This window comes from Palaemon carinicauda, chromosome 27 (genome assembly GCF_036898095.1).
Source record: "Palaemon carinicauda isolate YSFRI2023 chromosome 27, ASM3689809v2, whole genome shotgun sequence".
In the NCBI taxonomy this organism is placed as follows: Eukaryota; Metazoa; Arthropoda; class Malacostraca; order Decapoda; family Palaemonidae; genus Palaemon; species Palaemon carinicauda.
In genome coordinates this window covers 24,263,380-24,268,379 of record NC_090751.1, presented here as the reverse complement: position 1 = coordinate 24,268,379, position 5,000 = coordinate 24,263,380, and the positions used below count along the sequence as shown (strand labels likewise).

Here is a 5,000-nt window from a genome sequence, read left to right as displayed (position 1 = left end):
ACATCTCTAGCATTGGAAGTTCTTTGACCTCTTTTTAGCTCCCACACCCTTAGCATTGGAAGTTCTTTGACCTCTTTTTTAGCTCCCACACCTCTAGCATTGGAAGTTCTTTGACCTCTTTTTAGCTCCCACACCCCTTGCATCAGAAGTTCTTTGACCTCTTTTTAGCTCCCAAAACTCTAGCATTGGAAGTTCTTTGACCTCTTTTTAGCTCCCAAAACTCTAGCATTGGAAGTTCTTTGACCTCTTTTTAGCTCCCACACCCTTAGCATTGGAAGTTCTTTGACCTCTTTTTAGCTCCCACACCTCTAGCATTAGAAGTTCTTTGACCTCTTTTTAGCTCCCACACCTCTAGCATTGGAAGTTCTTTGACCTCTTTTTAGCTCCCACACCCCTAGCATTGGAAGTTCTTTGACCTCTTTTTAGCTCCCACACCCCTAGCATTGGAAGTTCTTTGACCTCTTTTTAGCTCCCACACCCCTAGCATTGGAAGTTCTTTGACCTCTTTTTAGCTCCCACACCCCTAGCATTGGAAGTTCTTTGACCTCTTTTTAGCTCTCACACCTCTAGCATTGGAAGTTCTTTGACCTCTTTTTAGCTCCCTTACCCCTAGCATTGGAAGTTCTTTTACCTCATTATAGCTCACACACCCCTAGCATTGGAAGTTCTTTGACCTCTTTTTAGCTCCCACACCTCTAGCATTGGAGGTTCTTTGACCTCTTTTTAGCTCCCACACCCCTAGCATTGGAAGTTCTTTGACCTCTTTTTAGCTCCCACACCCCTAGCATTGGAAGTTCTTTGACCTCTTTTTAGCTCCCACACCCCTAGCATTGGAAGTTCTTTGACCTCTTTTTAGCTCCCACACCCCTAGCATTGGAAGTTCTTTGACCTCTTTTTAGCTCCCACACCCCTAGCATTGGAAGTTCTTTGACCTCCTTTTAGCTCCCACACCCCTAGCATTGGAAGTTCTTTGACCTCTTTTTAGCTCCCACACCCCTAGCATTGGAAGTTCTTTGACCTCTTTTTAGCTCCCACACCCCTAGCATTGGAAGTTCTTTGACCTCCTATTAGCTCCCACACCCCTAGCATTGGAAGTTCTTTGACCTCCTTTTAGCTCCCACACCTCTAGCATTGGAAGTTCTTTGACCTCCTTTTAGCTCCCACACCTCTAGCATTGGAAGTTCTTTGACCTCCTATTAGCTCCCCCACCTCTAGCATTAGAAGTTTTTTGACCTCCTTTTAGCTCCCACACCTCTAGCATTGGAAGTTCTTTGACCTCCTTTTAGCTCCCACTCCTCTAGCATTGGAAGTTCTTTGACCTCCTTTTAGCTCCCACTCCTCTAGCATTGGAAGTTCTTTGACCTCCTTTTAGCTCCCACACCTCTAGCATTGGAAGTTCTTTGACCTCCTTTTAGCTCCCACACCTCTAGCATTGGAAGTTCTTTGACCTCCTTTTAGCTCCCACACCCCTAGCATTGGAAGTTCTTTGACCTCCTTTTAGCTCCCACACCTCTAGCATTGGAAGTTCTTTGACCTCTTTTCAGCTCCCACACCTCTAGCATTGGAAGTTCTTTGACCTCCTTTTAGCTCCCACACCTCTAGCATTAGAAGTTCTTTGACCTCTTTTCAGCTCCCTTACCTCAAGCATTAGAAGTTCTTTGACCTCTCTTTATAGCTCCCACACCTCTAAAATTAGAAGTTCTTTGACCTCTCTTTATAGCTCCCACACCTCTAAAATTAGAAGTTCTTTTACCTCTCTCTTTAGCTCCCACACTTTAGCATTAGAAGTTCTTTGACATATATTTCTAGGTTCCATGCTTTTAGCATTAGAGGGTCTTCGATCTATTTTTTGAGGTGCCTCACTTCTAGCATTAGAGGCTCTCTATTTTTATGCGTCTTACCTCTGGCATTAGAGGCTCCTCTTCGCTGTTCTCTCCTGTCTTCTAGTTTTCAAGATCTTCTTCCAATAGATTATCTGTTTCTTTCGACATTTCATTGCCTCTTTTCCTTAGTTCGTCAGTGTCCTTCTAGATTTCAAAAGATATTTCAGTGCTGCGAGTCCTCACTTCGTCAGATTCTTCAGGGAAATCGAAGGCATTTATTCTTTACCTATCTGGGCAATGAGTAAAGAGATGAATACTATCGATTTCTCTACAAACACTATCATGCCAAAATAAATGACGAGCAAGATGATATATTTACCAATGTCGTCTGGATATGTCCTTACTTCAATGGCGAATCCTGTTGAAGAACTACTCGTCACTCACCGTTCAGTTGAACCATTCTGCCTTCATCCTCATTCCCCGCAATCCGTTTTTGCACCGATACAAAGCCTCGTACATTTTCCAAGTCTCCTTTAATAAGACATCGTCGCAAAAGCCCAAGCAAAGGATCCTTCAAGGCGCATACATTATGATCTTCAAAGCTCAGCTGCCAACCGAAGATCCCGTGTCTTTCTATAGGTCGGGCGATATAAAACGAACGATCGGCAACTTCGGCAGCAACCAAAACCATCTGTAGTTGATGGTGTTCCGAAGACGTAACACATAATTCTTACCTGCAGCTTCCTATTCCGCCAGAACGCGATCTCTGTGAGTTAAGTGAAATCTTTCTCCCAGTCATCAACTCATTTCCTCTTACTCCTATTGACGCGCAATTCCTTGGTTAGATTTCGCCAGCTACATACAGATCATGTGAGGTATTGCAGGCTACGTTTGAAAAAATGAAGATCAGGTCTTCAGAAGTCATTTGAAGCTCGGGGAGGAGGAGTTCAGGACGACTGCTGGAAATTTCAGTTCTGGAGTCATTCAGAAATCCATGTTAAGTATACGGCTATGTCCTTTGAAGACTTTTGGAAATTCGGGAAAGTTTTCTTCCGAAACCGTTCTGAGATTCCGTTCTGGAGGCATTCAGAATTCCATGCTAAGTCTATGGCTATTTCTTCTGAAGCATTTGGAAATCCGAGATGATTTTCTTCCGAATTCTTTTAGGACTCGCGAAAAATTCCATTCTTGTTTTATAACAACAACAACAACAATAATAATAATAATAATAATAATAAACTATGTGATTTGATTTATGGATTTGAGTTGAAAAGTTTTGAAGACGCTAAACGCTCAACTTTGCATTTTGAAGGAAAATTTAAGATACCCGGACGAAGGGCGAAGGGTAATTGAAGTTTAAAGCAAACCGAATTGAAATAGTTGATTTCATCTAAATTATTTCAGGTTTGGGATTTAGAACAATCTATTTCTGGTACGAATCGATATATATATATATATATATATATATATATATATATATATATATATATATATATATATATATATATATATATATATATATATATATATATATATATGTGTGTGTGTGTGTGTGTGTACATGCATGTATATAAGCTTTTGCAGTATATGGATATTCGGTATATATGTATATTTATACGATGTGTATATACATATATACACAGACATATATACATACATATACATATAAAATATATATAAACTATATTTATATATTATATGAATACAGTATATTTGCATGTACTGTACACACACACACACACACACACACACACACACACACACATATATATATATATATATATATATATATATATATATATATATATATATATATATATATATACATACATACATACATACTTACTGTACTTACATACATACATATATACTGTTTGTACATACATACATACACATATACTGTTTGTACATACATGCATCCCTAAATACAACAGCCTTCGTATTCTCCCAACTGTTTATACATGCAAAAGCAAATGTAAAATGCATATCACCAAGTTATGGCTTAATCTTGATATTTCATCGAGATTCCAGGTGTGGGCAAGATATCTGTCCGCAAGCCACTGTACATTTTGTTCTTCAAAACGGAATAACATCTTGAAATCACGATCAAGTGTGGGTAAACGGGGCATGTATTGTTTAACATGCCTCACATCCACAAAATCTGCCATCGTGCTGAGAATCGGACAGAATAACCTTTCTCTTCGAACTGCTGTCTGCTACTGACCAGACTCAGCTTTTTCGAAGCATATGCTCTTTATATGAAGTAAAGGGTCTTCTTTATGTATAACCATTTACTTTTATGTGATTATAAGGATAAGCTTTTGCTCTAAAAGTTAGAAGCTTTTGCTTGTAATGTTTATGAATACCAGTTGAACGATTTCCTTCATATTTTGCAAGTATAAGCATATCCTTTTCTTTATGAATACCGCCCATTGTCTACTTGAAAGCCTTAATATCTTTATTTTTTTCGGATTTCCAGATATTCAGTTCTAGTGGTGTAGTCTGGGGCTGTAATTTGAAAGCATCTGTAATTATTCTCGAGTATGCACATTTCGTTGGCTGCACGATGTATAGCAATTCAACTTTGATATTTTGGACGTTCTGGTGACTTATGAGTTATTGCCTTTTTCGATGGCAACGTAGGTTGGATGTGTGTAGGTGTTGCCAGAAGAGATTGAATTCTTTATCGGGGGTAACGTTGGGAACGGATTCTCAAGTTCTCTTTTAAATAATGCTAGAAGTAAACCCTGTTTATAGTGGGGTTTGGTGACTTATTGGAAACGTTTCCCTGCCTGGCGTTTTGCTAGACTGGGAATCAGGGTCCCGCTCAAACTCGGTAGTTTCTTTAGTGTCTGTAACCTCACCATCCTTATGAGCTAAGAAGGGGGGCCGTTTGGGGGAGCCTATATGTCTACATGCCGAGTCATCAGCAGCCAACGCTTGACCCACCTTGGTCCTAGCTTGGATGAAGAGGGAACTTGGGCGCTGATCATATGTAGATATGGTCAGTATCTTGAGCATTGTCTTGCTATCTAGGGTATGTCACTATCCCTGGCATCTGCCATTTATGAGTGGCCTTTAAACCTTGAATTTACAAAGTATCTTGAGGAGATTGTGGTACAGTTGGGTTAACAAATTGGTCGTTCATTTTCTCAGACAATAGAGAGACGACTGTCT

The 5,000-nt window shown here is 39.8% G+C and overlaps 1 protein-coding gene across 3 annotated transcripts in view; it reads left to right on the top strand.

The window, feature by feature from the left end:
• Mlf (myeloid leukemia factor) overlaps positions 1 to 5,000 on the top strand; it is a 78,754-nt gene that overhangs the window by 27,746 nt on the left and 46,008 nt on the right. The window lies entirely within an intron of this gene.